The 19402-nt window shown below is 36.6% G+C and overlaps 1 protein-coding gene across 1 annotated transcript in view; it reads left to right on the forward strand.

Annotated features, from left to right (window-relative positions):
* The window catches only part of CTNNA3 (catenin alpha 3), a 2496777-nt gene that overhangs the window by 2169470 nt on the left and 307905 nt on the right, over nucleotides 1-19402 (forward strand). The window lies entirely within an intron of this gene.

Here is a 19402-nt window from a genome sequence, read left to right on the forward strand (position 1 = left end):
TCAAAATATACTTCTCTAGTGAAAATGACAGACTGTGGCATTGCAAAGGTGTGTTGTCATTAATAAGCCACATATTAAAATTAATTTATTGGTATATATGCAGTTACCTGAACTACTCTGATATCAAATGTACATTGATGCATTGCAGTGAACTGATTGGCATCTGTGGATGGGTGTGGGTGTGTGTATGTGATATTTCTCCAAATGTTTATTGCTTCCAAGGGCATTCTTAAGTCATTATACAGTTAAAGTTTATAAAATGATTGTCACTTCATTCTTTGATGTGCACTGAGACAGTAATTTTGATAACCAGAATGTCCTCAGAATTGCCTCCTTATGTAGTTTATTTACAGTTATATTTATCAATAGTATCTTTACACACACAAGTTTTTTTTTTATTACTCTCATTGTGCCTACTATTACTGCTGTTACTATCTGAGTGCCTTTATTCTACACTGCTGTCTTTGGCTTACATATCCTGACATTTTATAAATGTATCTTTCAGTATACGGGACACTACTATTGCTAGGTGTAGCAGTTTCGACAATTAATGCTAATTTAATCCTTTATTTCTTCAACTACAATATCTGTTTTTCTTGCTTTCACTTTTTTGACTAGTGGTATTGCATGATCATGTGATTATTTATTTATTTTCAATAATTCTTTGCAGTTCATCTTTCCAGTTATTCTCGGCTCCCTGTACATTGTAGTGTTTATACAATCCTCTGTAACAATTTTACCATATTATTGTACCTTTCATTATACAGACCTCAGGCATAAGTATAGGCAACCAGATGTGCAACTGCCTCCATTACTGTAATATTGAGTATTTGTCTCCATTGCCCATTTTTTTCTATAGATTTTGTAAAGCAGCAGGTAAGTAGTCTTCCTTGAGGTGCCATTATTAACCTTACATTTTTTGATTTAACTGTAAATAATTACCCCTCTAATTATTTATATTTGACAGTGTCATTGTGGGCTTTCCAGTTTTAGTTTCGTTCCTTCCGGCCATTAATTTCATAGTCCTATTTTTTTTGCCACTTTGCCTTCCTGTTTTTATTTACTTCTGTTTTAATTTTCATACTTGTCTCTTTCTTCCTGTTTTTATTCACTTCTGTTTTAATTTTCATACCTGTCTCTTTTTATAATGCTTCCTCCATTCAGAGCAATGATGTCTTAGACTTGTCTTCTTGCTTTAAAATTTGCACTGTTTTGATTGGATGATGTCAGCAAATAAGTATGCAGTCCCAACATTGCAGGACTACAATTATAATCCAAGCCACACATTACAGGAGGCTGAGAGAGTTATTTTGCAAAAGTATCAAATTCTAAAGAAAGGGCAGATTAATTAGGAAATGAAACGTTTTTAACATTTTTTTTCATGACTGTAGTGTGTGTTGAAATGTTATTTACCAATATGTTTCTTTCAGTTTCAAGAGATGTTTAACAATATGTTCTAAAGATTAAAAAACTAGAAGCACATCTTATTTGCCTAAGTTATATCAGATATAATTATTAATGAAACACCCTAATGAACATGCAGATGTTAAGCTGCATCAACTTCACTAAATAGGAAGTAGTATGTAGTGACACACTAAGACATTTTGATAAAAACATTCTTCTGGAAAGCTTTATACTGGCATTGTCAAGGCAATACTGATCAGTTAAAAAATACATGCTTATAACTGGATAATGTACAGTCAGAAACAGAGGCTAGGATTCACAGAAATGCCCTGCATGCTAGATCAAGTCTTAAACTGTACTTTGGCAATGCATTACAATGCAAATTACACTTGAGTATCTAATAGGTGACAGTCTGCAAATCTGGGCAGCTACCTATGCCCTGACATAGAAACAAAACTGTGATAAAAAATGTTAACCAAGCAATGCAGATGAGAGGAAGATATTAAGTTATTAATAAATATATTTATACTAATGAAGTAGTTTTTTTTCCAGGCAATCTTAAAGCCTGCGAAAAAATCACATGGTACTGAAACACTGGCCACTATTCATAGTCTAGGGCTTCACAAATGACTTAAGGTTATCCGCGAATAGTGTCACCACATGGAAATACAAATAAGGTCAGCGAATGATGAGTATGGAAAAGTGGTCTTTTTTGAAAACCTGCCCACTTCTCGCAAAACAGTAACTTGTGCAAAGTTCAGCATTACAAAGTTGCAAATTATTATGCCAAAGCCTGAGGATTCATGTTACTTCTTTTCCTGAATATCAGGGGTAAGCATGGATAAGCTCAATCATGCTTAAAATGTTTAAAGAAAGCTGCAGACTGAGCAATGTTTAAAGAGGGTTATGTTTTATACAGGGGTATCCTTTTGTGGGTACCCTGATGGTTTCCTTAGAAAGAGGGAAAGACTGAAAAAGGTGGGACAAATAAAGAGGGGAGTGCACAAGGAAAAAATTAAGAGGGTTTGTTCTGGAGGAGGTGGGAGAGGATGGGAACTATGTAAGAGGGTGTTGGAGAAAGCAAAAAGGAAAGAAGGGCTGAAGAAGTGCTTGCAGGAGTCCCAGTCCACAGACCCTCAAATAGGTCCACTGCTAGATGGTATTGCACTGGAGGACCACAGTGTTGAGGGGGTAGTGGCCTATGTTGGGGAAATGTTTAGAACCAACTGGGAGAGCACGTCTTCCACATGCTGAAGAGATACTTTGAATGGTTCAATTCTCCTTTCCACTACCTCCACCAGTATGTCCTCTACCAAACCGTAACGTCACCTTTTGTTGAGACTTGTCAAGCTGACATATGCTGGAATCAGGCAGAACTGGTTCCTTTACCCTGAACCTGCAAGGATGTTATTGAACAGACAGAGGGTGATCATACCCTCGCCTGGGAGGTGCATGCCCAGCCTGCTCCTGAGAAATTAGAACCTGTAAAAAAATGAAAATAAATGCGAGAGCAAAAAACTATAAAGGAGAAATAAAAGCATAATTAAAAGAAGAACAAAACAAAGAAAAAAGGGGGGGACAAAAGAGAAAATACACAATAAATCCACACATCATGTTTACATTTCATTTCATACACTATTGAAATATTGTAGTAAAAGCTTTATTGAAGTAAAACTTGTGTACAGGAAACACTTAAGCATGATGTGGCAGAAGTCACTTGGGAAGTGCTTGTTTACTTGGAATGAATGATATGAGAATTGCTTACTCATGCAGTGGGAGAAGTCATTTGGGAAGTTCTTATGTACTTGAGAAGAATGATATGAGAAGTGCTTATGCAAACATCCGATGATTTCATATGGCCAGTGCTTGAGACTACTTGAAGGGGAGTGTTTATCTCTCAAGTTCTCTACATATAATACATTCAATACAGTACTAAAAATACCCATTGTAATTATTAGAAATAGGTAAAAAAAAAAAAAAAGAGTAATTCCATTTATATTTACATATTTGTTAACATTAGCTTCAACTGTGATGGTTTCAATTGCATTTCTTTTGCCTGCAAAACTATAAAAATATTTTCCTTATGACCAATAGAGAACACAGTTGTAAAAAGAGTACAGCAGTTATGCACAAGCATATTTCTCTTTTTACACAGTAATATTATTTGAAATCATTTCTTTATGCTTCTTATATACATTACAGACACATAAGACAGAATTCTCTTGGACTTCAGTTATATTTATCAGAAACTCAATCAGCTTTACCACTCTTCTTTGTTGTGGCTGATGATTGTAATCTTTCTGCATCTTCAGCTGTACTTAACAGAGAGAAGACAATTCACTTGTTATATATAATATATGTGTATGTGCATTGCTGTCTACGCAATAACTTCTTTTTTGTTTTCTGTTTTATTTTGTCTTCCATATGCATAGCTGTATGATTGTGAACAATACTGTGCCAATATTCCCTGTAAGAGTAAAATAAGTGTTTAAAATGCGGTTGGAATATTGTTTTCAAAATACTCTGCTGCGCATGTAAAACTGTGTTTCAGGTATAACTTGTTCACAAACACACAAATGTAGCAATTCGTGGAGGTCTGGAATTCCTTTGCTGTACAGACATGTCTAATTTGATAGGCAATGTACAAGTAAAACATTATTTCTCTGTAAAGTTTATGCTGGACATTCACTTGCAACAGCAACCCCTAACCTACATTTTAACTAGGGTGTTGTGTCTTAGACTTCAGCCATGTTATACATGCAAATAGAAATACTTTTCAACAAACATTTGTGATAAGCCACTGTTTTAGTTATGTTTCTATGGCCTACACAACACTGGCTCCGTGTAATGTAACTATTAAATGATGTTATGCAATAGTAATACATTTTGATATGTAATGTTAATTTCATTTTCATTATTCATAAATCCATTAACAAATATCTCTTATAACCCAGTACATCTACATATACAGATTATGTTGATAAAAGTATGTCATATTTGTATATATTATTAAAATCTGTTAACACATTACGCATATCCATCTTGTTTTAAAAGATGCATGAATGACTACAAACTTGCTCATGATTTCCTCTGCATTTCATAATAGCGTTACAAGTAACATTTTCAGGTACAGATATCTTTCTGAGAATATACCTGTAGTTACACCAACTTGTTAAACGTTTCTTATCTTTAATGTGACTCAATCAAACAGTGAACTCAAGCCTTCTCGCCTCTACCTGGTCTACCCAATCAGCCAGCTGGTCAGCCCTACACATCAGTAAGTCTGCAAACCAGTGATGGCACTGCTGACTAGAGCAGGTTATATCTGTCAGGGTTCACAGGTGGTCACCCAACTCCTGACAGATATCGATTTTTGCCAGATTGCACGATGTTTGCATGCCCAAGTCTTTTCCCAATAAGGGTAATTGAGGAGGTAGATCATTATCATTGTCTCCTTGTTGGACCAGCTAGGAGTGCAGCCTTGTGCCTTCACAGGTGATGCCATCATCTGAAGCACCAGAACAGCAATGAGGAAAGGATGGTCATAGATGAATTCATCAGGGTTAGACACTTACTGCGGGGTGTGATGTCACTTTAACCAAACCCTGTTTACTAGCAGGGGCATTTCAAAAGCTATTGATATTATTGGCAATTTTTTTTTTTCTGAAAGGAAACCAGTTGCCTCTCCTTTCTATTTCTGATTAAAATGGAAATATATGTTTAATATTTGCTATTGCTAATGATCATTGGTAAAGTTTAATGTAACACTGGTATGTCTCATATAGAACAGCAGAATTTTTATTTTAAATTTTCCTCTTATTTGGGTGGTGGAAATGGATGTCGCTATGTGTGTTATTTTTAATGGCTAGGAAGTTATGATTTGTTTAAGTGCTAGTGTGTGACACACACCACTGAATGTGGAAGGATTATACTTCAGATTGCTGCAAACTTGACTTTCAGATGACTCCATTTTGTTTTTTTAACTACAGTCTGATTTTGATTAGTCTAGGGCCATTCACAAGTTCCGTCAGCAAAATTGGGATAGCTTGCAGAGTTGTGTACAGTGCATCCTTGTCAGTCTGATGTGCATTTATGTTACTTTGGCCATGTTTATGATTAGCAAATCTTAAATTCACAGATACATTTCTGGACACGTTTACTTACTACCATGATTCATAGAGATCAATTTGAATTAGCCTAATTTAAACATTTTTTTCCAAAAAGTTGAACATCACCATATTAAATTGCCAATAGCTGAGATAGGTAGCAAATGCATTAATAAATGTCATACTTATTACAGTAAGGACATATTTTAAAAATATAATTTAGTAAGAAATACTTCAAGATATTTCATTGTTGTTTTAAAGGTCATATTCAATGAATTTACATATATGATATGCAAGTGACTGGTTGCTAGATTTTTCTCATTTGGAAGTTGTATTTCATGACAGCAGACGTTGAAATAATTACTGATGACAGAAAATGATTATTACTGCAGTATAATTTACTGATTGTGCATACGTGGATATAAATGCAGTAACTTAATTCTGAAGTTCTGCTTTGCTAAGGATATCAACAGGCATGTGTGATGAACTGGAGACTTTTGGAGTGACAGTGATGAAAAAATAGTAGTATTATGTCTACATAAAAAATGGCAGAGGGTAAGGCAAGCAAAAGTGATTGCATTCATCACCCGAATAAACTGTAAGCAATATATTGCAAATGTACATGTTATGTTTAGATTTCTGTTTGTAATTATATGGTCTGAGCTAAATAGCATTTTTATTTAATGTGGATAGCAGGAAGACGTGTCCAGTGTTTTGTACCTTAACAGCTGATTGCATCCACACATTACTGTCATGCTGTCTAACTGTGGCTCTTTTTTTGCACATGTAGTATTGATGCAGAGGGATTGAAGCAGAGAAAGAATAACACCAGCCATGACCAGACAAGCACAGAGGAACAAGGCCTGTTGTAATTAATGCAGTGGGTGGCAGAATTCGAGTACTGGCACAATACAAGAAAAGGGGAATGATATGGTAGCACAAGCTTTTAGCAAGGCCAGACAGAATGCAATGTCCTGTACCACTACAAGGAAGGGAGATCTGAATCTTATTTAATTAACACCAAATTAGGAATAACTACTATCCATTCATAGGGATGATTGACACAGAAAATGGTGGAACAGGAACAATTTGAGGTGATGTGGGCACTGCTCCATCTTAGCAATGTCTACAACAGCAGCAGCAACACTCTCTGCTCATGACGTTTTGTTTAAAATCAGTAACATACATTTATACAGAGGGCATTAAATGCTAACAAGGAATGATATATTTAAACACATCACAACTGATTATTATTAGGTGAACCTTGTACATCAGAAAAGAATGTAAATAAAGGCAGTGTGCTTGGTAAGTGTTCCACTCACCCCATTGTAGGCATACATTAATGTATGCTATTTCACTGTTGTTAAGGTTTTCAATTTTTTTTCAAAGGGTCAGCATCAGAAAAAACAGTTCAACAATACAAATAAATGTGTGTGATATCAGCAGTAGAGTGGATGTAGCTGCTGCTGCTGATGATAACATAGTTATATTTATGAGGCAGTTATAGTATAAATAAAATACAACACAGTTATATTTATGAGCCTGAGGGAAGTGGCAGTGTAGCCATGTTTTAATGGCAGGCTTTCTCACCCCACAACATGTTAGTAACTCTGCAGAAAGTGACAGTGCAACACAAAGTCAAACACAAGCTGGTATGCCACTCATACTTGTACAGGAAGGACAACGCTGCACCTCTGCTGTGCATCTCCAAACCCAGAGGAACACTTTGAGGATGATGGCAGGCAGATGTAGAAGTATACACAGAGACATATTTTTAAAGGAGTACCAGGTGCAGAATTTTTTTACAGCTACACCAGGAAATACATAAAGCATTGGCTGCCAAACAGGAAATTTGCTTTGACATTATTAGGGTTCAGAGCACTGCCACAAAAAAATCAGATGGAAATGGTCAAAGTCCTCCAGGATATGGCTGAAGATTTCCAGCACTACTTAGAAATAGCACAGAGTAGGAGTAATGCTGTGTAGTATGGTAGTATGCCAAGCATCAGTGACCAACTCCATTCATACACTAGTTAGGACTTACCACTGTCAAGCTGGAATCAGCTTTGCAAGGGGAAGAGGATGGGATACTGTCCAGACACATGGGGGGAGATCACATGACAATACACATGCTAACACCTTTGCTTCTCAGGGCAGTAATGCAAATGGTCAAAGTGAACAAGCACAACATATCTCATGCAGGCCATGTCAGCATTCATCTACACATAGCAGAACCTCATATTCGAGGTCATGATCACAATCGTGCAGCACTGTCCAGTCAGTGACAGCATTATGACATGCATCAAGCAGGTCAAAACATTAGAATTAGAATTAGAATTTACGTATTCACTTCTATATAAATGGTGAGGACTGCTGGCCTTGATTACGGGCAGCTGCTGCATTATGTCATTTTTCTTTATGTAATTTATGTCACTTTTGCATTGTACATCTTTTTCTGGCATTGGATACAGAGTATTTGGGTGAAAGGAGACCTGTGTTTGCCTCAAACTTTGCTCTACAAGTTGATTCTGTTTCAGTAAGATTTTGTGGTCTTTTAGTGCTCTTTTTATGCATTGATGTTGTAGATGAATAAGGTTTGACAGCAGCTTATTTTACTGATGAGTTCCTTACATTAAACCTCCTCTGCAACAGCGGACCACTGTGAGTCCTTAAATATGCATTGCAGCCTATTAGTGTAGTTTACATAGCTTTCCTAACAATTATCTTAGTGAAAGATAGACTCATTTTCTGTTCTAATGTGAAAGCTTTGTCGACTGCTTCATGAACTGAGCAAGACTACAACGCCTTCTTGGATTACTTTAATTAGACTAATAAGGTTCATAAACATTCTGGCAAAATCAGTGATGCATCAGGCATGCCCAGTGCATTCCTTAGCTGAGATTCTATGTACAATCTGTACCAGAAGATACTCAAAGTAACTAAAAGAGAAGCCAAGGTGAAATGTAAACATAAAAAATGAGGCAATGGCACCAAATGAACAAATCAACTATTATATCCTTTCTTACTCTTCCTGTATAGCTGTGCATACAAACAGTATGCATTATCAACTCACACAGTACCCGAACTCCATTAAATAAACACAGAAATGACTGCTAAACATTCTCGTTCTTTTGTTCACATATGTAAAGGATGGTTTAATACTGAATAATTGTTAAAATACTGTATATAGGTATGTCTCAGGAGGCAGTATAACTACAGCATGCTGGAAAGCTTTGCCATTAACTATATTTCACTGATCAGAGAAACACAGTCAGCCATGCACAGGACATTTTAATTCAAAACTGTATAACAGAAGTTTGCATATTTTTTGTAGTATTTTACAGCTACTGAATTCATGGTACTTCATTCAAATTAAATATTTATTCAATAAAGAACTGACGATTAACTAGCTTTAAATCTTGCATTTTGTCTGTATGATTTTCTCTGAAGGGTTATTGCATGTTCATTTATTAAAACAAGAAAGGAGAAATAAGGACATTTTTGCAATCAGAGTTTTTATTTATTTATTCTTTCATCAAGTACACAAAAGATGTAATAAAATCTTGAAGTTATAAAATAGGTGACTAAATGTAGATTAACATTATATGAGATTAAGCAGATGAAGTACTCATTTTCAACCACCAACCAAACACATTACCCTGTCCATATCCCAAACATTGCACTATACCCTGTCCATATCCCAGATATTCCATTATACCCTGTACATATCCCAAATATTCCAATATATCCTGCCCATATCCCAAACGTTCTACTACACTTGCGCCTCATAGGCCTATACTAGAATACAACGCATCCTTCAATATGCACCAGTCCAACGTTTAAAACACCTTGAAAAACACAATTAGTTCCTCACAAAAATATGTCTCAACTGCGAGCTCACTATTTCACCCAGAACAACTAGAAGCCCTGTTTCCTAGAAGCTGAAATTACCCTATCCAGTCCAATGTACTACATATCTACAAGATAAATGCATGATCGGTAAACCTAAATCCATATTTCAACATTCTTTGATCTTGACAGCATGAAAGAATTCTCTACCAAAGAATTACCCATGTCTGGAACAGAACCCTACTTTCTATAAAGTGAAGCATGTCATTCAATTATTTAAATGTAAGTTAGAAGAATGGACAGAAACTGTAAATTATCCAAGGCTTATCTTTCATAGAGATGTACATTCATTACCTTGGTATACCAGTGGGACCACAGTGGTTACATTTCAAAAGGCTTAACTGGTGTATCTGGCTGCAATTGTAAGCTTATACCCCTGGTTAAGTAGCAAAAGGAATTAAAATAAGCATCTGTTAAAGATGAAGTAAACCTGGACTGAGGTATGTATTTAGAGGAAACCAGCAGATGCCTATACTAAATAACTTAAACTGTAAATACATAAGGTTGGCTGATTAAATGATTGGGTTGTCCCTTACAACACACTATATTAAAACAAATATTCCAAAGAGCACAGTGGAAAACAGCAGGACAAGCCAAGGCTCTATTAAAAGCTGGTCAGAGTTTATTTTTAACACCAAACATAAAAACAATTGAGAGCTTTCATGCCCAATAGCTGGGACTTCATCAGAATCTTAAAATCATTCCACCAGTACTTACTTATACAAAATGGTTAATGACATCATTAATTAAGAGGTACAACACATACTTATGCCATATTGTGTACAATATAACCCATGTATACTGTAAAAACCTATTATTACTTAATAAAAGCACTTAGAAACCAACTATTTAATTTTGCTTAAAACGCAATATATTTAGATTATTCCCGATATTGTCAGACTTGTCGGCATCATGTAAAAATGTCTTTCAGTATTTCCACAGTGATAATGCTTGTTTCATAAAGGTAGACCAAAGGTTAAGAGAAAAAAAATTCTTCTTAATATAACCAGAGTTTGATGACAAAAAAAAAAAAAAAAAAAACCTGTCCCAGTTGAAATTAAACTTAGCAGATAACTTTTTTCAGTAAGAGTGTGAAGTATTTGTATACCTACAAAAAGTTATACCATCTGCATTCTTGTTTATTTTTAATAAATGATAAATGCATTAGATAGCTAAGAAGATAAAATGATATTGGCTGAATAGAATTATAATTCCTACAGTTCTGGAGCACTTCTGCAGCTGATTTTTTTCCTGCATAAAAAGTATTCAAAAGTTGATAGCTTATGCATATCAGCTAATTGTGAGGAGCCAGTCAGGCATTGTATGGTAATATAAAACATATATTTTTTTAACATCTCCCCTCCCCACAGGACAAAGCTAAACAGATCTTCTGCCTGCACATACTTGGCCAGTTTATACCACATTTGCAGGATCTGGAAATTCCTGGATGAGCCAAATGCTCTACTGACCATATCTTCCTTTCCTTGAATCTCCCATGAGTTTGCCTGCTTGCACTAAGAGTCAGGTTGCAAGGAGCAGACCAACTTGTTGGTCCTGCATGGTGACCTAACCTCTCCCTGGGTAGAGCATTAAATTCTTCTGCAATGACTCTTCCAAGATCCACTATAGTTATCCTCTAAGATGAATCATGCTCACATTGCATTCCCCTCAACTAACTGACAAACTCGTACACAGTAGTGCAGGCCGGGTCTATATTAGAAGAATGAAAACACTAAATATTGAATAGCCCAAAGGTTGAAAATTCCAGACCTCGAAGTGCTTTTTGTGAGATCGCAGTACAGTGAAGATTGGAATATTTGCCATTTCCTCACTGTAGTGCAATCTCAGAGTTGGTATATATATTTAGCAGGGGGTGTGGGGGGCTACTAATAGTGAGTTCAATGTCCAACATTTTCGGCCTTCGGGCCATTCAATATTTAGTGTTTTCATTCATATAATAAAGACCCGTGCAGGCCTGATAACCCTAAGCTCTATGGGGGTAACACCATATGTTCCTAGGGAGCCAGAGACAACTCTGCTCTCCTAGGACAGGTAGTAGCATATCACTCCCATCATGCCTTCATATCTGCTATACGTACCTGCATCTCTATCTGAAATCAGGAGAACTGTCATGTAACCAGGTATTTATCCTTCTGTGTCACAGTTAATTAAACATTAGTTGCTGCTGTATAAATCTTGAGAAAGGTAAGATGTATATATATTTTACCTGGCACAATTAGGGGAAGTATTAAGCTCTCTAAGATATAAGGATAAATAATAATAAGAAATGTGTGTGTCCCAATGAGAGACAGAGGTTATGAATGAGTTGCAAAGAAAATATCAACAGAGTTTAATCTTGACATAACACAGGCAAGAGGAAACCAGATTAGACTTTGGGCATTGTTTCTAAACAACCTTGAGAATTTAAGCACCTTTATTTTAATTAGAGTGAGTTAGATAGAGTGAACCTTTGTTAAGATGACAATGGGCTGTCATGGCTGAACCTGAAATTAGATTAGCATTCTCATTTATGTGGTTCAGGGACAGCTCTCATATCTTTGGGAGAGCAGTATTACTCAAAAAAAGTTTATTCACTGATGCTTTTGTCCTGACAGAAAGTGGCTGTAATACCACATCATCATCATCATCTTCTACTTTCAGCTGTTCCATTAGGGGTCACCATAGCAGATCATCTGTTTCCATTACTTCCTGTCCTCTGCATCTTGCTCTGTTACACCAACCACCTGCATGTCCTCTCTCACCACATCCATAAACCTTATCTTAGGCCTTCCTCTTTTCCTGTTACCTGGTAGCTTCATCCTTAGCATCTTTTTCCAAATATACCAAGCATCCCTCCTCAGCACATGTCCAAACCAATGTAATCTTGCCTCTCTGGCTTTGTCTCCAAACCTTCCAACCTGGGCTGACCCTCTGATATACTTATTCCTAATCCTGTCCACCCTTGTCACACCCAGTGCAAATCTTAACATCTTTAACTCTGTCACATCCAGCTCTAACTCCTGCCTCTTTGTCAATGCCACTGTCTCCAACCCATATAACATAGCTGGTCTCACTACCCTCTTGTAGACCTTCCCTTTCACTCTTACTGGTACTCGTCTGTCACAAATAACTCCTGACACTCTTCTCCACCCACTCCATCCTGCCTGCACTGTCTTCTTCACCTCTCTTCCACACTCACCATTACTCTGAACTATTGATCCCAATTATTTAAACTCATTCACCTTCACCACCTCTACTTCCTGCATCCTCACCATTCCTCTGTCCTCCCTCTCATTCACACACATATATTCTGTCTTAGCCCTGCTGACATTCATTCCTCTTCTCTCTAGAGCATATCTCCATCTCTCCAGGGTCTTCTCCACCTGTTCCCTACTGTCACTACAGATCACAATGTCATCTGCAATCATCACAGTCCACGGGGACTCCTGTCTGATCTCATCTGTCAACCTGTCTATCACCATTGCAAATAAGAAAGGGCTCAGAGCTAATCCTTGATGTAATCCCACCTCCACCTTAAATGCATCCGTCACTCCCACCACAGACCTCACCGCTGTCACACTACCCTTGTACATATCCTGTACCACTCTTACATACTTCTCTGATGCTCCCAACTTCCTCATACAATACCACAGCTCCTCACTAGGCACCCTGTCATATGCTTTCTCTAAGTCTACAAAAACACAATGCAAATCCTTCTGACCTTCTCTGTACTTCTCCATCACACTCTCAGAGCAAACATTGCATCTGTAGTGCTCTTTCCTGGCATGAAACCATATTGCTGATCACTAATCATCATGTCCCTTCTTAACCTAGCTTCCACTACTCTTTCCCATAACTTCATGCTGTGACTGATCAATTTAATCCCTCTGTAGTTACTACAGCTCTACACATCACCCTTATTCTTAAAAATCGGTCCCAAAACACTTTTTCTCCATTCCTCAGGCATCCTCTCACTTTCCAAGATTTCATTAAACAATATGGTTAGAAACTCCACTGCCATTTCACCTAAACACCTCCATGCTTCCACAGGTATGTCATCTGGACCAACAGCCTTTCCATTCTTCATCCTCTTCATAGCTATCCTTACTTCCTCCTTGCTAATCCATTGCACTTCATGATTGACTATCCCCACATCATCCAGCCTTCTCTCCCTCTCATTGTCTTCATTCATCCGTCCCTCAAAGTACACTTTCCATCTGCTCAACACACTCGCCTCGCTTGTGAGTACATTTCCCTCATTATCCTTTATCACCTTTACCTGCTGCACATCTTTCCTAGCTCAGTTCCTCTGTCTAGCCAATCGGTACAGGTCCTTTTCTCCCTCTTTAGTGTCCTAATAGCCTGAATATATTTATAAAGAATACCACAAATTCATTAAACATGTCTAGTTTCTTTATAACATTTTGTGTATCTGGAATCAATAATTTAAGGAAAAAGAGGAAGTGCGGCAAGATGACCTGAAGATCCATCAACAGAGTAAAAAGACCTATGGAATACGTTGTCCTTATGAATAACAGCACTAGACAAAAAGATCCATAATAGAATATTATTCTGATGTGTCTAAAAGTTATTGGAAAAAAATCACTTATGGAAATAAAGTTAAAAAGTAAAATATTTGGAAATGTAGGTCTCTCTTTATTTTTTTAGAATCTGAGAGGTTGTTGAGATTAGCCCTTGGATTATGATGAATAGTAAAAATGCTGAGACTGCTTCATTAGCTCATTAAAGAAAGCCCACTGGTATACAGAATCTCATACTATTACAAAAATAATACAATACTAAGGAATATGCCCCTTTAATTTTGGAGGAAATTGCCAAGAGAATAAATGTAATATTACAACAGTTATATAAATCAGCTTTAAAATGTTAATAACAAAATGAAAACTAGTGCAGAAAACAGAATAAATATCTGGTTTATATGTTAGAACCATGTATTTAGCTTGTTCAGAGATGTGCTCACTGCTACTGAATAAATCATTATGACATTCAGATTGCAAATAGGAAAAAAAGTTGATTTCTCTAAGCTGAGTTTTGAGTTAGAAACAATACTGTGGTTATTTATTGTCTCTAATAAACTAGTTGTGGTTTTATTTGGATTTTGAAAATTAATTTGAGAGATACCAGGCTCTATCATCAATATTGGTAATAAAAAGTATTTTATCAAACAGTGACTCTAAAGAAATAATAACTGATTGGTTAACACATGACACTCTCGTCTTCAACAGTTTTGATTGTAACCGATGCAAACAGCTAACCACTGACAGATTAATGTATTAAAGTAGAATCATACAATACACTAAAAGCCTGAATATATTTATAAGGGAAAGTATAGTTCTGAATACTGTAAAGAGACAAACTAAATAGTCTTCTTGCATCAATGGTAAAAACTGCTGTTGATTGCTGTTATTAGTATTATGATATAAAATGACTTTAAGCACTATAGATTATTTTGCATTTGCCTTGATTCCATAAAGCCTGAGGGGAAATTTCAAGATAAATTTATTGACCATCAAGCAGAATATCTTACCTAATATAACCAACTAATGCTTGAATTTATGAGAGCCATGGGACTAACTCTTAGGAAGAAAGGGATCCATATTTGTTTGCAGAATAAATATTGTCTTAGATTGATATAAATACCTGCCTTTTATGCCATGTGCCTTAATGCAGTTGTAGTGCATGAGCAGTATGTGAACTAAATTATATGTTTTTAAGTAGCCACCAAGCCTAGAGGCCTCACTTCCCTGTGGATGGAAACTACACCCAAAACCTCTTGGCCATGTCTTGTGATATGTTGGTCTAAAGCTTTCTATGAAGACCATTATGCATTAGAAGTCTGACAGAATAGTATGTGTGTGTGTGTGCATTTTTGAATACATTTCCATTAACAATTATTGAGGAAATATTATTGAAGTTACTCAAACCATGGCTTAATTTCAGAAGAAAATATCTCAATTTTGAGAGGTAGCTGTCCATTCAGCATATTTGTGCTTCACTTACATGCATATTTCACTAGATATGTATAATGCTTTAATCTGCTACTGAACTATCAGTAAGAAATCAAACATATCTTGATTCAAATAAACATTAAATTTGCTATCAAGTATAGACATTTTGTTTTCAAAAGTGAAAATGTTGCCACTTCTTTGTCACATCTTCATTTATGTTGCCTTACATGAGAACACCCCTTATTGTAATTTGAATGCTGATAATCTAATATCATGCACAATGTTGTTGTCTGAGTGCTTTGAAAGTGTGCTTGAATTAAAGAAACTTTCTGGCCCATATCATCTTGTTCTTTAAGAAGGTGAGAACATAACTTCATAAAAGTTGTGGTCTTTTTATGGATGAAAGATATTTACAGTTAATGAATGTTTAGAAACATTGTAGGTTTTGTGTGATATATGAGATTAAATTTGCAAATGGACTTAATGATAAGGAAAGTTTCTATCCTTGTCCATGGTCTGTATGATGCCCAAAGCACTAAGCATGCAATCAGTCGTGATGGACTTGGGAACCCAGGTTGATAGCAAACTAACTTTTGGCCACCATATTGCCTCCATTGTACAGAAAGCTTTCTACATAGTCCACCTCATTAGTAAGGGTATCTCATCCAGGGACAAGGTGGTCATAACATCCCTGTATTCTTCACTTATAAGACCGATTATTGAATAGAATACCATTTTGGCATGTACCTCGCAAAGCAAATGCAGCAGCTGGAGAGACTACAGAGATTCCTCACATGGAGAATCCAGAGCCTCAAACATCTACCCTACACAGATAGGCTAAAAGCCCTGTCCCTCTACTCAGTCTCCTACAGACTCCTCAGAGGTGACTTCTGTCTGACATACAAAACAATCTCAGACCCCGCCCTGATCGGACTGCTGCATATCTGCAAGTCAAGATCCACTCAAATAACCCATGCCCGAGACCTCAACCTGGTCTGTGACATCAGTAGAACTTCTTGGAGGGACAGATTTGTGGCCCAGAGACCCTCCCTTTTGTGGAATAGACTCCCTCTCCACGTAAAGCAGAGTACCTCATTAAACCTTTTTCAGTGCAACCTGGATAACTGGATGGGGAACAGAAAATACACCCCTGGGATTCCACCTGTGTCCCTGCTGGACAGTGGCATAAGGTGCTGACTTGTTGGAACAATATGGGCTAAATTCTTGGCTAGGCTTGTAAGGGCCTCAGGGTCAACAGCCTAGTAACTTCCTATGATCCTAAAATCTAATGACTGTAAATGCAATGCTTGACATCAGTCCAAAATTTCATAGACATTCATAAAGTCATGTCATTTATTGGATGTCTCATTTATGTAATGTTGGTGATCTCCCAATTTACCTAAATAATAAACTCACAATTATTTTCTAATTACTACTTTAAAAATATCATATCTATCATGGCCAGAGAGGCAAGACACAATTAAAGAAGCTTGATAAGATACATAAGATGAAAGCAATGTAATTGCATGAGATAACAGTGGGATATTACACTCTAGAATAATAAATCTGCTATCTGCATCTGTCTTTGTCTGGTTACTTGAAAGATTTTTTTTTTTACGTTGTTAAGTTATGGTATTCCAAAGATGAATTGATGATAAGTCTTTTAATAAAATACTCTCTTAAATTCTTGATTGTACACTCCAGATTTCTTGATAGGCAGTGCAGCAGGCCATGTGTATTTACAGTTTGTCACTGCATAAGCTGATGTAACATGATAACAAACTTCTAAACATCTCATTACTAAGGGTTTTGCATTAGGAAGGAAGGAGGTCATTGTCTCCCTCTACTCTTCCCTCATTAAGCCAATCATCAAGTATAATGCCCCATTTGGCATGTACCTTACTAGACACCTGCAACAACTGGAGAGGCTGCAAAAGTACCTCACAAAGAGGATCCTACTCCTTAAACATTTCTCCTATATGGACTGACTCAAAAAACTCCAACTATTCTCTGTCTCATATTGCGTACTTAGAGACGATCTCTGCTTGACTTACAAAGCCATGTCTGACCCAGCACTGTTAGAAATGCTACATCTAAAGAAATCCCAATCCCTCCGCACCACATGCTCAAGAGACCTCAACCTCATTACTACAATCAACAGAATGTGCTGGAGAGACAGGTTCATAACCCAGAGACTGCCCATGCTATAGAATAGACTTCCCATACATGTCAAACAGAGCACCTCACTGGCCCTCTTCAAGAGAAACCTTAATGAGTGGATGGGAAATAAAAAATTCACCCTGGGGATCACTCCAGTGGCTCTACTCGACAGGGGCACTGGGAACTAAGGTTGGGTGCCATTATGCCAGGGTAATCCTATAGGCTAGCCTTGTAAAAGCTCCAGGGCCATTAGTCTAGTACACACCTAACCTATAAACATAATTTTAGAAGGACAGTGGTGGGGAGGAACCAAAACCTGCTAGTCTCCCTCTTCTAGGATCTAATCCTAAAGCTAAGCGGTGATGCTTGCTAATAACTAAGTATCTCATTTAAGCAACCAGAATATAACCCCTAAATAAGAATGTTACTCAAACCTAAAATACTGACAGTAGTGCAATTAATTTTTGCAAGACTTGTCAACTCCATTTGAATCTTATGTTCTACTGAAACACACTGCAGCAAATAACCAAGAACGTCTTTACAGACTGGTAAATGTAATGGTATGCAATTATTTTTATATTGCCTCTGCGTGTGTTTTGCCTATTTTTCATTATTTCTGCTCTGGGTTTCCTGAGTCTATGAAGAGACAAGTAGTAATCATCATCTGTATCTCAGTCTCTTAGAAATATTTCTGATCAAGTTGTTCATTTTTGCCTTGTTTTCCTCCAGGTAAATTCTCTAAGTGTTTTGTGTTTCTATTGCCATGATGGAAAAGGGCACCCTTACTAAGAAGGGTAAGATTGGAGTGCATGAAATTTGTATTGTTTCAATCTTTGATGTTAGTGAAGGTGCTCTTCTCAGCACAAGCAGTGTACCCAGAATTTCCTCCTCCTGCATTTCAAATGAAGTTACACGTATCAAAATTATGTTTTCCAGAGTGACTGTTTTAAGTAGGACCATAAATTCTTTTTTTATTAGTCCTGTTGTGTCTAGTACAATTTGAAATGTCTGTGTATGTTTATTCCACATTACTCTCATTTTTGCTTGCAAATCCAAATATTTTAAGACTTTTTGTCTATCTATATGTCAGACACTGTGATCAATGGATGTAGTAATTTCATTTATCAATGCCTGTTGTGTCTTTTTTCCTGGCATACAATATAAGGTTTTCTTGCATCTGTCTGTGTATATTTCTTCCACATTACTCTCATTTATTCTTCCAAACCCTAATATTTTATGATTTTGTGTCTCTCAGTATGTAAGTCATTGTAATCACCGGGTGTAGCTATTTCCTTGATCAATACTACTTTTGTCTTTTTTTCACGGACTATAATACCAGGTTTTCTTGCATCATTTTTTTTTTGAACAGTTTGCAATGTGTGAGTCATTGTGGTATTAGCTTTGTTATTCTCTATAAAGCTTTGTATTTCATGTTTCCAGTGCTTCTCAGCTACTTCTATATTGTAGTTTTTACACAATCCCCTATTCAACAGTCGTGCCACATTACAGAACATGCATTTCTTAGTTTTCTGACTTTTTAATGGACTTTGTAAATCAATGTGTGTGTAGTCCAATATCCTTGGCCACTATTATTAGCCGTTCATCTTTTAGTTTCAAATAAGCTCTCCTTAACCATTCTACCATCAAATCTTGGGCAACAAATATGAGGCTGTTCTAGAATATTTCTATATGTTCCAGTATATTTGTGAACATTCCAATTTTCTTTGTGTCTCATTTGATCCTTTCCCTTATATTTCTTCTTTTTATTTCATTTTTAATTACTGTCTGATTTTTGTCTACTGGTTTCATTTCAATTCCTGCTTTAGCAAAGATGTCATCTTGGACTTCTGCTCA

The sequence above is a fragment of the Protopterus annectens genome, chromosome 14.part0, assembly GCF_019279795.1.
Source record: "Protopterus annectens isolate FY-2018-M chromosome 14.part0, PAN1.0, whole genome shotgun sequence".
In the NCBI taxonomy this organism is placed as follows: domain Eukaryota; kingdom Metazoa; phylum Chordata; order Ceratodontiformes; family Protopteridae; genus Protopterus; species Protopterus annectens.